At 44.3% G+C, this 16,768-nt stretch overlaps 1 protein-coding gene and 1 long non-coding RNA gene across 3 annotated transcripts in view; one reads left to right on the top strand and one right to left on the bottom strand.

The window, feature by feature from the left end:
- Window positions 1–16,768, top strand: part of MAML3 (mastermind like transcriptional coactivator 3) — a 450,814-nt gene that overhangs the window by 53,447 nt on the left and 380,599 nt on the right. The window lies entirely within an intron of this gene.
- Window positions 2,951–8,436, bottom strand: LOC131383125 (uncharacterized). Its single transcript, XR_009212907.1, has 3 exons — window positions 8,348–8,436; window positions 6,483–6,514; window positions 2,951–5,779 (listed from the first exon to the last, which is right to left on the bottom strand). It is a non-coding gene; the product is annotated as an uncharacterized LOC131383125 (long non-coding RNA).

Here is a 16,768-nt window from a genome sequence, read left to right as displayed (position 1 = left end):
CCTAAGACTTCATTTTAAGTGCATCTTAGTTTTGCCAGAATGTGAAGCACTTTGGGAATGGCTTGCTCCATTTTTACATTATACAAACATACACACCCATATATATGTTTTTCCACTAAGAAACGCCTCTATTCACGGGGCATTGTTTAGTTTCTTCTATCCTCATTCTGTCCTTTCAGTTCAATAAATTATCTATTTGGTTTTATTTTCTTCTTGCAAGGAATGATAAAACTTGAGGACTGTTTGTAAAAATAAATACAATTTGGTCTCTGTCATGGAGGAACTGAGTCTAGTGGGGTGGACCCTCATAGATATGGATAACTGGAGAACAAAAGTTTAAATAATAAACTTGAGAAAGGCATAGACACATGAGTGGAGGCTTGAGTCAGCAGAGGAAATCCGGGAACGTTGCAGAGAGGAAGTGGCACTGGGGCTAAGCCTTGAAGGAGACAGTGATCTCTACAGATGGGAGGGAGTGGAGTGGGGCTGGCATCCCGGAGGAGTGGCAGTGAGAGTCCATGCACCAGAGCAGATGGCATGCTCCACTCACAATGACTGGGTGCCTGGAACGTGGGGGGTGCGGTCGTTCAAGGGGCAGGGGTGGGGTGGTCGTGGGGGAGGTGAGGCTGAACAGATGGGTTGGGGACACGCGGACTTTCTCTGAATGCAGATTTGTTCTGAATGTTATCGCCATAGGAGGATTTGTGGCAGGGAGTGCCATGATCAAATTTCTGATTTTTGAATGCTGTTTCTAATAGCAGGTTTGGGATGGTTTGAAGGAGTAGTAGACAAAAGGCTGAAAAACCTGTTGGAGGGCAGTAGTCCAGGAGAGCTGAAACTGAGTGATAGAATGGAAAAGAAAGGTTTTGAGAGGTGTGTTGGGGAAGGGAGGTTGGAGAAATAACTTTCTGATTGTCAAACACGTGTTCAGACATTCTGCTCATCCTTTATCTAATTTAATTTTCGCAAAAATCCATTTTTCATATGCAGTAACTGAGGCTTTGAGACGTTTAAAAACCTCCTAGCTAGAAGTGAATAGGATTGAGATTCAGAGCCAAGTATGTTTGGCTACAAACTGTCTATGATTTCCCATGAAACCTCATTGCCTTACCCACTGAAAATAACTCCAGGAGGGAGGATTGCTGGAACCCAGGAGTTCGAGACTGCAGTGAGCTATGATGGTGCCACTGTATTCCAGTCTGGGTGGCAGAGTGAGACCCTGTCTCTAAAAACAAAGACAGAAAGAAAGAAAAAAAAGAAAATAGCTACAGATTTCTTACTTGTGAGACTGGGTGGATGCTTGTGCCAGTAACAAAATTAAGAACTCAGTATTTTGCTTAAGGCTTTTAAAAATGTTTTGCTCCTGAGTTGTTTGTGTGCACGTGTGTGTGTGTGTGTGTGTGTGTGTGTGTGTGTGTGTGTGTGTGTCTGATATACTTCCAATGTGAATAGAGTTTTATGAACACTTAAAGTTTTTAGCTAGTGTCTATCAATTCTATCAACAGGAATGTAACAGATCAAAAAGTACTGTAAAACATGCAATTCATGTCAATTTTACTGTCCTTATTTTTATGTGCATAAATTATTCTTGGCCTCATAACTGATTTTATTGCACATTAGAATCTTATAAACAAAGAGCCTATTGTACCACATATGGAACAGACCGAGACATCAAGGGAGGGCTGGGAAGGAATGGGGAGGAAAAGTAAAAATGAGTCAGAGAAACAATGTAGCAGTTCATGTGGGAACTTCCTCTGAATAGAGGGCATCCCTCCCCCACCTCAAAATAAGTCACCTTTCTCATTTTAAGAGCAAAAAGGCAAGAGAGACAGCAACCTATGTCTCTTAAGTTCTATTTCTGTCTAAACCCTGGAGGCCAGGGTGTGGGTGGCTCCAGGGCTCTGCTCTTGGGTCCCCAGGTGAATAGCCTGATGCAGACCAGTAGCCACATGGCCTTTGTGCCCAGGACTCGTGGGCAGCGTGAATCTCCCTTGCAAATTCAATCCTTGGTGCAGATCACCATGAGATATTGAAAATAATGGTGTTTGGCATTGGTACGGCGTCCAGTTGGTTGCATTTTCACAGGCTTTCAGAGCCCTTGAGAAGTCCTGGTGATGATATGGGAAGGATAAGGAAGGGGAAATCTGGCTTCTCCTTTTGGTTGCTGAGGCTCTGTGTTTGCAACAGAGCCTGGCATATACGAGGTGCTCAATAAATATTTACTAAATGCATGATTGCTTGAATGCCATGTGCCAGCTTGTTAAGTGCTTGCCAGCTGATATTTCACTTAATCTTCATAAAAAATGATGAAACCTAGTTCCCCATTACACAGATGAAGAAAACAAGGTCTAGAGAAATAATTTGCCCAAGGACGTGCGCATTGTATGTAATAGACCTTGGATTCAAAAAACCTTTGCCCTTTTGAGTGAACTACAAATGTTCTTTATCACAATATTGTTTGGGTATAAATAAACACACTTCACACATGCAAAACAGAAGTTCTCCCAGTTTTTGAAAATGTGAGAACTCTTAAGAACTCCCTGGACCGAGCACATAATTAATAGGTGTTCAGTAAGTGTTGAATAAATGAATGATAGCTTATTCTCTCTATTCTAATACTTCGTAGTGGAAAAAAACGTGGAGGACTTGAAGGCTTTTAGCTTTAAATAAAAATGCTATTTTCAAGACAAGTTTCTTAATACAGGCAGGTTGACAAAAATGCCAAGCCAGTCAATGATAGCTGGTTCATGCCCTCTGTCCTATGCCAGTTTGGAAATATTTGGTGGAAACACAGTATTGGAAATATTGTGGTAACTTTTCCCATCTGGTTAACAGTCTTCACTTCCCTCTTGTCACCAGGAAGGAACGTGAGCTGGGAGATGAGGTTGTGAAATTTCCAGTTTTGCAGGTATGGTCAGATAAGTGGCCAAACTTTAGCTTCTTTCCCGTCATTCTCTCCACTTAACTCTTTGGTATTATTTATAAAATTAACCTTTTTTTTTCTTTCTGGCCCCTCTTCACCCCCTGTCTTCCTTCAGTACATTCCTTCTTCAGTATCCGGTTTCGGGAAGATTTTCCCTTTAATGCTTCCCAACTTTTTTTAAAATCCCATTTCAAAGCCCCATCTTTTGTGAAAAATAACCAGGTATCTCTCATCCTTCCTTTCTTTGGATTTACTTTGGTTGTACTTGCTGACCCACTAAGGAAATGACCATGGGACTGTAACAAAGCGAACAAAACCTCGGCTTCGTCTTCTCCTTCGTCTAAGCAGCTCCTGTACACTGAAGGAGCTGAGATGAGGTGGTGAAAGGTGGAGGGAGAGAGGAAAGGAGAGAGAGACTGAGGAGAGTGGGTTATCAAGACCAAAAGAAGATTATCATTTCCCAAGTGGAAACTGCCTTGGAATAGACTCATCTCTTATGCTCTTGCCCTAAATTGAAATCTTAGTCCGTTTGTGTTTTGCATGGATGGGGAGGTGTGGGACATGCTATATTTGGCAGTTTTCTGGCAGATAGGGTTTCCTGTTTCACTGTGTTTTAAAATAAAACTAAATATACAAATGTATTCTCCAGGGTATTGGGCTGTTTTAGGCTGTGCACTCTTGGTGGGCAAGGCCTGTGCCGTGGCTACTTAATAGTTCCATGCTGGATGAAGTTAAGCAATGGCTCATTTGTCAGGTATCTCAGCAGTAAAATTTCCAGATAAACGCAATCTACTCCAGTAAATGCTAAAACTCCTTAAAAAAAAATCACCTTGATAGAAATCATCTTAAAATATTCTCTCAACTTCCTTTTCTCTGCAGGTAGAAAACATTGCACAGAATGTAACTCTTTCTTGGTATCTCGCTCATCATTGTGAGGGTAAATATTGTACCTTTATTGTGTGATGGTGTCATTAGGGTTTGTTAATATGTGTGGAACTCGTTGTCCCTCAACATGAGCCATCCCAAGACTACTATGTACTTTGTGTTCTTTTAAAGTTTGTCAGGGTTCTCTCTTCTGCACTGCTCCCACTGTGTCAGTCCCCAGAGCCTCTTGCCACCTCACCTCTTCTCATATTTTACGTCAAATAACTTGCTGTGACTGAGGAATCAGATCGCACAGATTATCAAGGTGAACGTTAAGCAAGAACAAATAGGCCCTGAATGCAGACCAGATGACCCCTTCCACAAGTTACCTCTTTAACTTGTGTGTGGACAGGCGTGTGGACTTTCTGATACGTATTTTGGCTTTTCAGAAGTGTGTCTGACTGAGGGTCCATGCGTATTCTGGTTAGTTAAGGTTTCAAGATAAATGAGCTGTCATTCTGTGACTCATCGAGAACTGTTTTAAGCAGCTACACAGCCTTGGAGAATAAAGGATGTCTAATCATCTCCAGTTTCCTGTCCTGGTTGACGTCATTGTCACCGTCATCATCTTCAACTCCATCGCATTATTAAGTACCCCAAAGTGCGTAAGTTGCTAGACAAAATATGTTCCATAGACACAACCCTTGGTGTCTAGGAGTCTGCCTTCTTTAAATAGGTAGCACCAGAATGGGTCTAAGGCAGACTTAGGTATTGATTGCCCTGTGGTAGGTAATAGAGAGCATCAGCTAGTAATTTGAAAGTACAAATGCAATATCCCAATTGCTGAGAGCCTGCTGTGTGTAACAGGAGCCCACAGTGTGTAACTGGGTGCTGAGACTACACAGGGAAATATTACCCAGTCCCTGCCCTTTAGGAGCTTGATCCAATGACAGAAATGTGTATGAAGCACTTAGCCCAGTCTGGAGGTGGGGAGTCCCTGAACAAAGTCAGAGTTATTAGCTGGGTGAAGGGGAGGAGGGGCCTTTCTGTGGAGAGGGTGGAGCCTGAGCAGGAAGCAGGAAGCTTCCTGTGGAGGGGGGGTAGGAACCAGTGCAGGTCCCTGCCGCAAGGATTGAGTGGGTGACAGTGGAAAGGAACATGGGTTCTCAGATGTTACTGGGGGGCTTGGAGGGTAGGGCAGAGGGACACAGGGCAATGGAGTTAGACTTCTGTGTTAGGCGGCCCCTGGAAAGAAGAGAGGGCAAGAAGGGCAGTGAGGAGGATGGATTTGGGCTTGAACTAGGGCTGTGGTCTTATCTAGATTCTGGGAGCTGGATTTGAGAAATGTGTGTGAAATAAAATTTAGAAAGCTTGCAGAGGATGTAGGAGATGGGGAGAGGGGACAGTTAAGCCTGACCCTCAGCCTGGAGCGCAGGGTGGTGTTGCCAATTGGGGGTCAAGAGGGAGAGGAAGATGAAGGATTCAGGTTTGGATATGCAGGTTTGACCTGTCTGTGGAGACGCTCCAGAAGCAGTGGGGGGTCCAGACGAGGCTCAGTGTGATCTCCAACATGGGCAGTGGTGGGCCTACTGATTTGCTCTGTGAAAGTTGGGGAGAGCAGCTGAGATTTCTGGGAATAGATTAGGCAGGAAGGAGGAGAGGTTCTTCCTATTCAGGCAAATTGAATCTGAAAAAAAGAGAGCAAAGAAAGATGTCTGGCACCCCAAGGGCAGGTACTCTGTGACGTCCTTTGAGAAGGAGGCGGGGCTCCTGCCTGAGGCAGGGTCAGGGCGGCCGCAAGGCTGTGGGTAGCTGCAGCCTGGCTGCGGAGAGGCACCTCTGCTGCAGTCAGGGGCTTGGATCCGCCCTGCTGATTGGCCTGGGTTTTGCTCTTGGCACTCAGTGGCAAGTGTCCAGACCTCCACTGAGCTGCCACGCACAGCGAGAAGGGCGGGAGAAGGGGAACTGGTCTTTCCATGCAGTGTCTTCTGGCTTTGAGACAAAAGAAAAAGAACAGCTTATTGCACACTTCATGACACAGAGAGGCAGCTATTGATCAGCTGAGAAACATTACAGACAGACAGACAGGAAAGGAGGAAGGAAGCAGGAAGATGATCAAATAGTTTGTTCAGCTTGAAGCCGCATTTTTACAAACACAAAGAGCCCAGAAGAAGAGAAAGTTACTTTTGTGTGGGTCCTTAATTAGGAAGTTCACGCTGGCTACCGGCTATCTTAGGAACTACTCTCCATCGTTTGAAGCGCTCTCTCCATCAGAGATGGGTCAGGGTGATGACTTAAATGAGCGAGAAAGGAGTAAATTGGTTCCAAGTTTAAGGTTTTCTTAATTAGAAGGTCTGAGAGAAGATGAGTGAGGACAAATCCGAGTTTCCCTGCGTGTGGCTGGCCATCGCAGCATCACAGCATTGGCCGGCTGCTGCTTAGCTTTATTTCACTTGTGATTTTTCTTTGTTATGCACCGAACAGATTCCCCTCTCTGGTATTCAGTGGGGAGCATATAGCCGGAGGATAGCAATTAGCTATAGCTAGGCCAGCTCCTCTTTGCACAGCTCAAGATGACGTGTACAATTACTTTGGCACCTCACCAGCTCTTTCAGACCTTTTCTGTGCATGATGGGAAGACAGGTCCATTCTCTGAGAGTCCCTCACTCCCTCCCCCTCCCAAATTCCCCCTTACCTGGATGAAATCCTGATGTAAATGGACCTTGCCTGCAAATAGAACAGAAGGGACTTGTTACGTCATCAGGCCTGGCAGAGCTCATTGGCAGAGAAGTTAAGAGTTTTATTTTAGACCCAGAGACCGGGCTGTGCAGATCCAGCTGGAATAGGTCTCTTCTGGCTCAGCCTCAGCTGCTGGCCCTCCTGCTGTGGTTACTGGGGCTCCAGAGGATGGAATGTCAGGAGGATCATGCTGCACAGTGAGCAGGACAACCTGAGGGTCAGATCAAATGCACTCCAAAGGAAGTCTCAGGCTAGGGTAATACAGCCAAGGTGCTGCCTCTACAATCGGGAGGTTTCAACCTTCTGAGAGGAAAAGCCCTAATGCAGCACATGATGGTATAGATTTGATCCAGGAAGGCAGAGTAAACAAACTATTTAAAGACATGAGTCTTGGCTGGGCGCGGTGGCTCACGCTTGTAATCCCAGCACTTTGGGAGGCCGAGACGGGCAGATCACGAGATCAGGAGATTGAGACCATCCTGGCTAACATGGTGAAACCCCGTCTCTACTGAAAATACAAAAAATTAGCTGGGTGTGGTGGCGGGTGCCTGTAGTCCCAGCTACTCGGGAGGCTGAGGCAGGGGAGTGGTGTGAACCCGGGAGGCAGAGCTTGCAGTGAGCCGAGATCGCGCCACTGCACTCCAGCCTGGGCGACAGAGCGAGACTTGTCAAACAAACAAACAAACAAACATGTGTCTTAGCTTTTGTGGTTAGGATCCACTGAGCAACCAGAAAGGATATCTGCAGAACTGAAAAATCTGGACACATGGTCTGGCAAGCTTTTTTTCTGATTTAGTTATAAAAAGTCACATCTGGTTGTGCCTTTAAGGAATTTTTTTAAAAATAAAATTTTGTTACCAAGTATAGAATGTATCACCAGTCTATAATATGACAATAGAATGCAAATATAATTTTTAGATATTTCAACTCACGACCGCCTAAGAAAATTCATATGTTCCTCACGCTTTGGGGCCAAGTTATAGATGGGTGAACAACATCGTGCCTGGAAATCTGCTCGCATAAAAGAGCAGCGAGACCTATAAGGTTTTCCTGTCTTCACATTTGTAGACTAGCCCTGGGTGGATTTCACAATAATACGGTGCAGGAATCCTTGCCACTTCCTCTGCTTGTCTCTTGTCTGCTGTCACACTAAGCAGCTAAAGTTTCTGTTGCTTTAATATCACCATCATTATTATTGACTTGGTACTTAGGGCTCAAATTTTCTTCTTTTTGGTTGCCTCAGTGTACAGCCAGGCACAGCACAAAACTGGAGTGTGGGCAGGTAGTTTTGGGTCCCTTCTGGAGCTGTTTTGGGAGCCTCTGCGATAGGAGAATACCTTCGAAGCTCCCACAGAGCAGCAGGGAATGAGGGGTGGGCTCCACCCGCCTCTGGAAGCCAGTCGGCTCTCCTCCCGGTGTTTTCTGTTCTGCTGTCGACTGGGCCTGGCCCCTGATGGCACACATTGAAACGCAAATGACAGCAGTAATTGGCTGAGAGATAAACCACGATGAGTGAGTGAGCAGTGCTGCGGGGAGTTAAGTGGCTAAGTGACAATTACTGCTCTGCAGCCTCCGGGATCAGGAGCGGCCGCGCCGTTTGTTCTGGGTTTTAAAGGAGCAATAGCACATTAATTGAAGGAGGGCTTCTCGGTTAACATGCCTCACCCGGCGTCTCATCTGATGCTGCTTTGAGGAGTAGGAGTAGGTGGCCTGGAGAAGGATTGCCTCGTTGATGATCTTCCCCCAACCCCACTCCCCCTTTTTGGATTAGAATTTTGGAAACCCATGTCCTTGATTCTGGTAGAATGATAGTTGGTTTACCTTGAAGATTTTCTAAAAGTTTCCTTGCAGGAGGAAGGCACCTGTTGACGCTCATTCGCAAGGTTTCAGTGTCTGCATCGGGGAAAAGCAAGGATTTAAATTAAGTCTGAGTTCCCATCTTTCCCTCTAGACAGTTCATTAACCCTCTGAGATATATATATAAAGTTTTTATCTCAAAAATTATCTATAAGCTAGATAGAGCAACGGACAACAGAGATGATACCCCACTGCTTTTTGGAGTGTATAGTCTCGTTTGAAGATAGGAAATATATAGAACTATGGCCTACTGCTTTACCTGCTCAGAGTGAGGATCCTTAGGAGAATCGTGGGGTCCTTGGAGAGGAGAAGGTTGCAGTCCTTGAAGAGAGGAAGGTTGCTAGCCTGGGTCTGCCCTGCTTTCTTTGAAAGGCCATTTGAACCCTGTTCTGGGCATAAACAGCCATTACGATGATTAGTTTGGGCTTGATAAGTAGACTAAACAAACCCTTGAACTAGTTGGGAGCCCTTTCTCTCCTGTAATCTGCCTTTCTACTGCATTCAAACTAATTTCTCAGGGTCTGAATACCTTACAAGTACTGTCTAATGGGTGTATTGTTTTTGTTTGTGTGGTTTCCTTCAGTCTCAGCAGCTTGGTCCTTGGTCCTGTTTTTGTTTTGTTTTGTTTTGTTTTTTTAAACTGATCATCCTCTCTAGTTGAAAGGGTTCTAACCAGCCTCTTGCCTTGTGCAAGGAATTAGTCATTTCAGGAACAGGAACTTGTCTGCTTTGGGACAGATTTCTACCCAGAGGCTTAAACCTACATAAAATAGTGAAAATGATTTAAAGAAAAGGTAGATCCTAACTGGTGGCAGGTAGGAGAAGCTCAGCCCCTCTCTTACCTTATCTTGGAAGGCTTTAGGAAAAAAATCTTGCCTGTCAGCTAAAGCCAGCTTTGCTGCGAGCAAGGAGAATGGAATAGGAAAAAGCAGTTGTACCTAATTGTGTAAAATAGTGTATATAGGGCTTTTTGCTATGCAGATGTCATGAAATCACCAGACAGAGATGGAGATGCTGGCTTGTCCTAATTAGAAAAAGCCCTCTGTCCAATTTCTTTCTCTGTCTTTTTGTTGTTGTTGTTGTTTTGGTTTTGGTTTTGAGACAGAATCTCACTCTGTTGCCCAGGCTGGAGTGCAGTGGCGCAACCTTGGCTCACTGCAACCTCCGCCTCCTGGATTCAAGCGATTCTCCTGCCTCAGCCTTCCAAGTAGCTGAAATTACATGCGCTTGCCACCATGCCTGGCTAATTTTTGTATTTAAGTAGAGACGGGGTTTCACCATGTTTGCCAGGCTGGTCTCAAACTTGCAACCTTAAGTTATCTGCCAGCGTCAGCCTCCCACAAAGTGCTGGGATTATAGGCGTGAGCCACCATGCCTGGCCTGTCCAATTTCTGAAGAAAGCCTAGATAAGAATTTGTGGAAGCATGTAGTAGTAGCCACAGACTCTCCACGAAGATGAATAAGTTATTCTTTAAATGAAGCTTTTCTAGGCAGCTTTAGCTTTGTGGTAAGAGTTAGACCGTCTAGGTTTGCATTCTGACTCTGCCACCCACTGGCCAGTTGACCTTGAGAACATTGATCTTCTCAACTGTCAAATGAGATAGCAATATAACCTAGTACAGGATTGTTCTGAGAACTAAATGAGCTACTGTAGCACTTCAGCTGTAGGTAAGCACTTAAAACAGTGCCTGGAACTTACTAAGTGCTGATTAAATGTTAGCTGTTGCTATTATTGCTGTGTTGTTATTGTCATTCCTGTTGTGTGTCTCATATCTTTAGTATGAATCACAAAGATAACAACAACATTCTAACATCCCATGAAGACCACACAGGTCCTGGGCAGCCCTAGAATCATTCCCGCTAGAGTTCATTTCGCTGTTTCATTTTTAGATATTCCACACTGGAAAACAGAGCTACACAGAAGCATTCTGTAGAATGTCCATTGAAAGATTAACACCACCACCACCGTAAAAACACACCGCAAATTATTTGGGTGTAAACCTGGTTCATCAGTCTTAAAACGGCAAAAGTAAATCCAGAAGGTTGGTGTTAATTTCTTGGGGGATATTGTCCAGCTATTATGTCATCAAAGATGCATTGGATTTGGAGAAATAAATTTTCTAATACCTTAAATCATTTTAATTCACATACAGTAAAATGTACTCTTTTTGGTGTACATTTCTGTGAATTTTGGCAAATGCCTGGATTAACCACTGCCACATAGGGTAGGGTGTGGTGGCTTACGTCTGGAATCCCAGCACTTTGCGAGGCCAAGGCAGCAGGATGGCTTGAGGCCAGGAGTTCAAGACCACTGCCACAATCAAGATGTGGAACAGTTCTGTTACCCCACCCTCAAAGAACATTTCCTCGTGCTACCCCTTTGTAGTCAAACAATCCCCTGTACCTCCAATCCCCAGTAACCACTGACCTGCTCTCCATCCCTATGGTTCTGTTTTATCCGGAATGTCATGTGAATATTATCATAGAATAGGTAGCCTTTCGAATCTGGCTTCTTCACTTAGCATTGTGCATTTGAGATTCATTCATGCTGTTATATATATCAGTAAAAAGCTTATTTTAAATACTCATAAATCATTGAATTCTGGAGCTAGATGAAATCTGAAAGATCAGAGCCAAACATTCTCATTTCCCAGGTGAAGAAACAGAGACATCCTAGGGTGAAGTGACTTGCCCAAGGTCATGAAACTAACGAAAGAAAGAGCATGAAGTTGGAATTCCAACTATGAGTTCAGACAGTGTCTGTTACATCATGCTGGGATTAAGGAGAATGTGTAACTGATTGTCAAGGGGGGGTTTCCATTCTTTTTCTTATTATTATTGGTCAAAATCTGATCAAGCAAACTAACTTGCCTTACTTATAATAACAATTTTGGAAGGATTATATTTTTAGGACATGCAATTTCTTTAGAAAATACATGGATTAGTGTCTTGGTAACACATTTCTTCCTGAGGCACATCCGTATCTTTGCTGGTGTCAGTCATAGGTATGATATGATAATAGAGCTTCACCTGAAGGCCTGTCATTTATTTTGTGTTTACAATAATTTCTTTTCAAAAACAAATTCGTGGGAATAGTTTGAGTATTACTATCTTCCTTGTCATTGATGTTTTAAATACCAACATGTTTCTAGGTGGCTTATTCTAGAGCACTCAACCAGTGGATTCAATAAAGAGCAATTGGTTCCACAGTTCATTTCTTCAATGATGATTTGTAGAAATTCCACACTGAAAGCACCGAACAGTGGGAGATACAATTAAGACACTGGTTTTACTCAGCTTACATCTGATGACTGGGTATTATGAAATAGTACACAGAAAACTCTAAATTAGTTCTTTTGAGTACTCTTAGAGTCTTGCCAAGCACTATGATAAGGCACATTCACGTTCCTCAAGAAGCTTTTAAATACCAAAGGAGGTACCAGTGAAGAGCTCCTGGCAATGCGTTTTCTTGGTGAGAACCAGTTGGGATATGGTTTGTCGGTGCATAAAGCACCTCAGAATTGTGTACACTGCAGAGACAGGGTCAGAGCTGTACTATAGGTAGTTCCTCTGATAGTACCACATAGAATAGGACAAAGACTAGAAGCTGGAACATGACTTTGCTAGTCTGGGCAGAAGTGAGGAAGGCCCAAACCGTGGAGCAGTGGGAATGGAAAGGAAGAGGTGTTTTGGACATAGAGATAACTGTTGAGGTAAGAAGGAGAATCGTTCAAAGAATAAGACTACACCTTGATGACTTTTTGAACAGCCCTGTCATGATGGAGAAATTGGGGTTTGTCTGAGAGAAGGGTGTAGAGGAGAGAGGAGGGAAAGCGTTCTCCCTCTTAGACCAGGCAATTTTCCTTCCTCCCTTCCTTTCTTCCTTACTTTTCTTTCTTTCCCTCCCTCCCGTCCTCCCTCCCTTCCTTCCTCCCATCACACTTTTTTGCCCAGGCTGGAGTGCAGTGGTGAGATCGTAGCTCACCGTAACCTCGAACTCCTGGGCTCAAATGATCCTCCCTGCGTAGCTGGGACTACAGGTGTGCACCGCTATGCTCGGCTAATTTTTAAAATTTTTTTTGGAGTTGAGGTCTCACGATGTCGCCCAAGCTGGTCTCAAGCTCCTGGTCTCAAACGATCCTCCTGCCTCAGCTTGGCCAATTTTGTTTTCATGTGCTTATGTGTGAACCTGTTAACAAGTATTTACGCTTGATTGTTACTCATTTTCAGAAGGCTAAATTTAATCTCATTTTCCTGAAGTAGAGAATTCTGTTTTTCATCATAAAGAGTTGGTTGTATAGTTATGATTAAACAATTATTTTTGTCCCCTTCCTCCACCTATGGCATGATTCAGTGCTTAAAAAGAGGCAGTGTGAGTAGTGAAGGAGACCCAGGATGAAATATAGATGATAAATTATCACCCTGAGTAGTACACACCCTCATTAGGAGCTGAAAGAACACATATTAAGACAACTTTAAAGTGAAGTTATGTGCCTAAGACACTTTAAAAAAATAAATATGAGTTTTAAACCCAGCGTTGATTAAAATGTAGAACAACATCTTCACTTACACTTTGGTGATGTTTCTGTAAATGGGTACAATATATCCAGGGAAGAATTTCACAATAATTAAAAAGAGGTAAAACTTTATTGTTTGTAGCCTAGAAACCACAGGAAATTGCAAATCACTGTGAAGAATAAAGTTTCTCATGGTAGCATTATTTCCAATGAAATCGAAACAGTGCAAATTCCCAAATAACAGAATGTCAAGGCAAATATTGCTTAATAAGACATTTTATTTGTCTTTAGAATGGGATGGTATGACAGGGATGAGTCTATGAAGTCATATTCATTGAGAGGATGTATAAGATAGCATGGACCCTCTGATTACCAGTAAAAGAGAACATCTCTAGTAAAAGAGTCACACAAAAAATAGAAAATTTCAATTCTGAGTAAGGATTGGTAAGAGGGTGTTTTGTTATTTTCCTTTTTGAGATGGAGTCTCACTCTGTTGCCCAGGCTGGAGTGCAATGGCATGATCTCAGCTCACTGTAACCTCCACCTCCCAGGTTCAAGAGATCCTCCTGCCTCAGCCCCCCAGTAGCTGGCGTTACAGGCACACACCATTATGCCCGGCTAATTTTTGCATTTTTAGTAGAGACGGGGTTTTGCCATGTTAGCCAGGCTGGTCTCGAACTCCTGATCTCAGGTGATCCACCCACCTCGCCCTCCCAATGTGTTGGGATTACAGGCGTGAGCCACCGTGGCTGGCCTATTTTCATTCTTTTTTCAAAGTGAGCAATAGGGACGTAGCTTAAAAGAAAGAAAACTTCTTTTTAAAATCTCTCTTTTTTTTCTCTACTCCTATGACAGTTTGGAAACAAAGAAAATTTCTAGTGTAATGGTTTAATGTTCATGGTCCCCTTCCCCTCTTCTCTCTCCTTCTCCCCACCCCAGCTTTAAGTGGTTCAGGTTACATTTAGGTTTACTCTATATTATGAGAGAGAGTAGGAGGATGAATGTTAGGTAACATGGGGTACCTTAAAATGGCGCCGTACCTTAAGATGGGGCCGGTTCCCGGTTCTTCTCCCCTCCTTGACTGGGCACTGTCTGAACCCGCCAAAGGAGGGCCAATCAGAAAGAAGCATCTCCCGCCTTCCCTTGGGCCCGCCCCTAGCCCAATCCACGTAGGCCCGAGGGATATAAAACTCAGCACACCAGCAGCCCTTTCTCTTCTCTTCCTTCTCCTTGCGTGGTGCCGCTCGATACCTCCATTAAAGATCTCTTGAACGCGACCGGTGTAGTTTGGTCTCTGCCCGGCCCCTTTCAATGAATTCACCATATTCGTGAGGGTCTGAACACTGGTACTTTAGTTATGATTCTGCCATACCGGTAAGATCTTGAACCAATCGCAAAATAATTGATATTTTAAATGCCTTTTTTTCCCTTAAAGAATGATTGAGGGGGGTGGAGCCAAGATGGCCGAATAGGAACAGCTCCGGTCTCCAGCTCCCAGCCCCAGCGACACAGAAGACGGATGATTTCTGCATTTCTGCTTAAGGTACTGGTTTCATCTCACTAGGGAGTGCCTAACAGTGGGTGCAGGACAGTTGGGGAAGTGCACTGTGCGCGAGCTGAAGCAGGGCGAGGCATTGCCTCACTCGGGAAGCGCAAGGGGTCAGGGAGTTCCCTTTCCTAGTCAAAGAAAGGGGAAACAGACGGCACCTGGAATATCGGGTCAGTCCCACCCCAATACTGCGCTTTTCCAACGGGCCTGGAAAACGGCACACTAGGAGATTGTGTCCCGCACCTGGCTCGGAGGGTCCTGTGCCCACGGAGTCTCGCTGATTGCTAGCACAGCAGTCTCAGATCAAGCTGCAAGGCGGCAGCGAGGCTGGGGGAGGGGCGCCCGCCATTGCCCAGGCTTGCTTAGGTAAACAAAGCAGCCAGGAAGCTCGAACTGGGTGGAGCCCACCACAGCTCAAGGAGGCCTGCCTGCCTCTGTAGGCTCCACCTCTGGGGGCAGGGCACAGACAAACAAAAACTCAGCAAGAACCTCCACAGACTTAAAGGTCCCTGTCTGACTGACAGCTTTGAAGAGAGTAGTGGTTCTCCCAGCACGCAGCTGGAGATCTGAGAACGGACAGACTGCCTCCTAAAGTGGGTCCCTCACCCCTGAGCAGCCTAACTGGGAGGCACCCCCCCAGTAGGGACAGACTGACACCTCATTCAACCGGGTACTCCTCTGAGACAAAACTTTCAGACAAACTATCAGACAGCTGAATTTGTGGTCTCACGAAAATCCGCTGTTCTGCAGCCACCGCTGCTGACACCCAGCCAAACAGGGTCTGGAGTGGACCTCTAGTAAACTCCAACAGACCTGCAGCTGAGGGTCCTGTCTGGTAGAAGGAAAACTAACAAACAGAAAGGACATCCACACCAAAAACCCATCTGTACATCACCATCATCAAAGACAAAAAGTAGATAAAACCACAAAGATGGGGAAAAAACAGAGCAAAAAAACTGGAAACTCTAAAAAACAGAGCACCTCTCCTCCTCCAAAGGAACGCAGTTCCTCACCAGCAACGGAACAAAGCTGGATGGAGGATGACTTTGATGAGTTGAGAGAAGAAGGCTTCAGACGATCAAACTACTCTGAGCTACGAGAGGAAATTCAAAATAATAGCAAAGAAGTTAAAAACTTTGAAAAAATATTAGAAGAATGGATAACTAGAATAACCAATGGAGAAAAGGGCTTAAAGGAGCTGATGGAGCTGAAAGCCAAGTTTCAAGAACTACGTGAAGATTGCAGAAGCCTCAGTAGCAGATGCGATCAACTGGAAGAAAGGGTATCGCTGATGGAAGATGAAATGAATGAAATGAAGAGAGAAGGGAAGTTTAGAGAAAAAAGAATAAAAAGAAATGAACAAAGCCTCCAAGAAATTTGGGACTATGTGAAAAGACCAAACCTACGTCTGATTGGTGTACCTGAAAATGATGGGGAGAATGGAACCAAGTTGGAAAACACTCTGCAAGATATTATCCAGGAGAACTTCCCCAATCTAGCAAGGCAGGCCAGCATTCAGATTCAGGAAATACAGAGAACGCCACAAAGATAATCCTCGAGAAGGGCAACTCCAAGACACATAATTGTCAGATTCACCAAAGTTGGAATGAAGGAAAAAATGTTAAGGGCAGCCAGAGAGAAAGGTCGGGTTACCCACAAAGGGAAGCCCATCAGACTAACAGCTGATCTCTCAGCAGAAACTCTACAAGCCAGAAGAGAGTGGGGGCCGATATTCAACATTCTTAAAGAAAAGAATTTTCAACCCAGAATTTGCTATCCAGCCAAACTAAGCTTCATAAGTGAAGGAGAAATAAAATACTTTACAGACAAGCAAACGCTGAGTGATTTTGTCACCACCAGGCCTGCCCTAAAAGAGCTCCTGAAGGAAGCACTAAACATGGAAAGGAACAACCGGTACCAGCCACTGCAAAAACATGCCAAATTGTAAAGACCATCGAGGCTAGGAAGAAACAATAGCAACTAACGAGCTAAATAACCAACTAACATCATAATGACAGGATCAGATTCACACATAACAATATTAACGATCAAGTGGGCTTCATCCCTGGGATGCAAGGCTGGTTCAACACACGCAAATCAATAAATGTAATCCAGCATATAAACAGAACCAAAGACAAAAACCACATGATTATCTCAATAGATGCAGAAAAGGCCTTTGACAAAATTCAACAACCCTTCATGCTAAAAACTCTCAATAAATTAGGTATTGATGGGACGTATCTCAAAATAATAAGAGCTATCTATGACAAACCCACAGCCAATATCATACTGAATGGGCAAAAACTGGAAGCATTCCCT

Source organism: Hylobates moloch, unplaced genomic scaffold, assembly GCF_009828535.3.
Source record: "Hylobates moloch isolate HMO894 unplaced genomic scaffold, HMol_V3 SCAFFOLD_3, whole genome shotgun sequence".
In the NCBI taxonomy this organism is placed as follows: Eukaryota; Metazoa; Chordata; class Mammalia; order Primates; family Hylobatidae; genus Hylobates; species Hylobates moloch.
The sequence above is the reverse complement of the archived record's forward strand: the minus strand, read 5'-3'. Positions and strand labels throughout refer to the sequence as shown.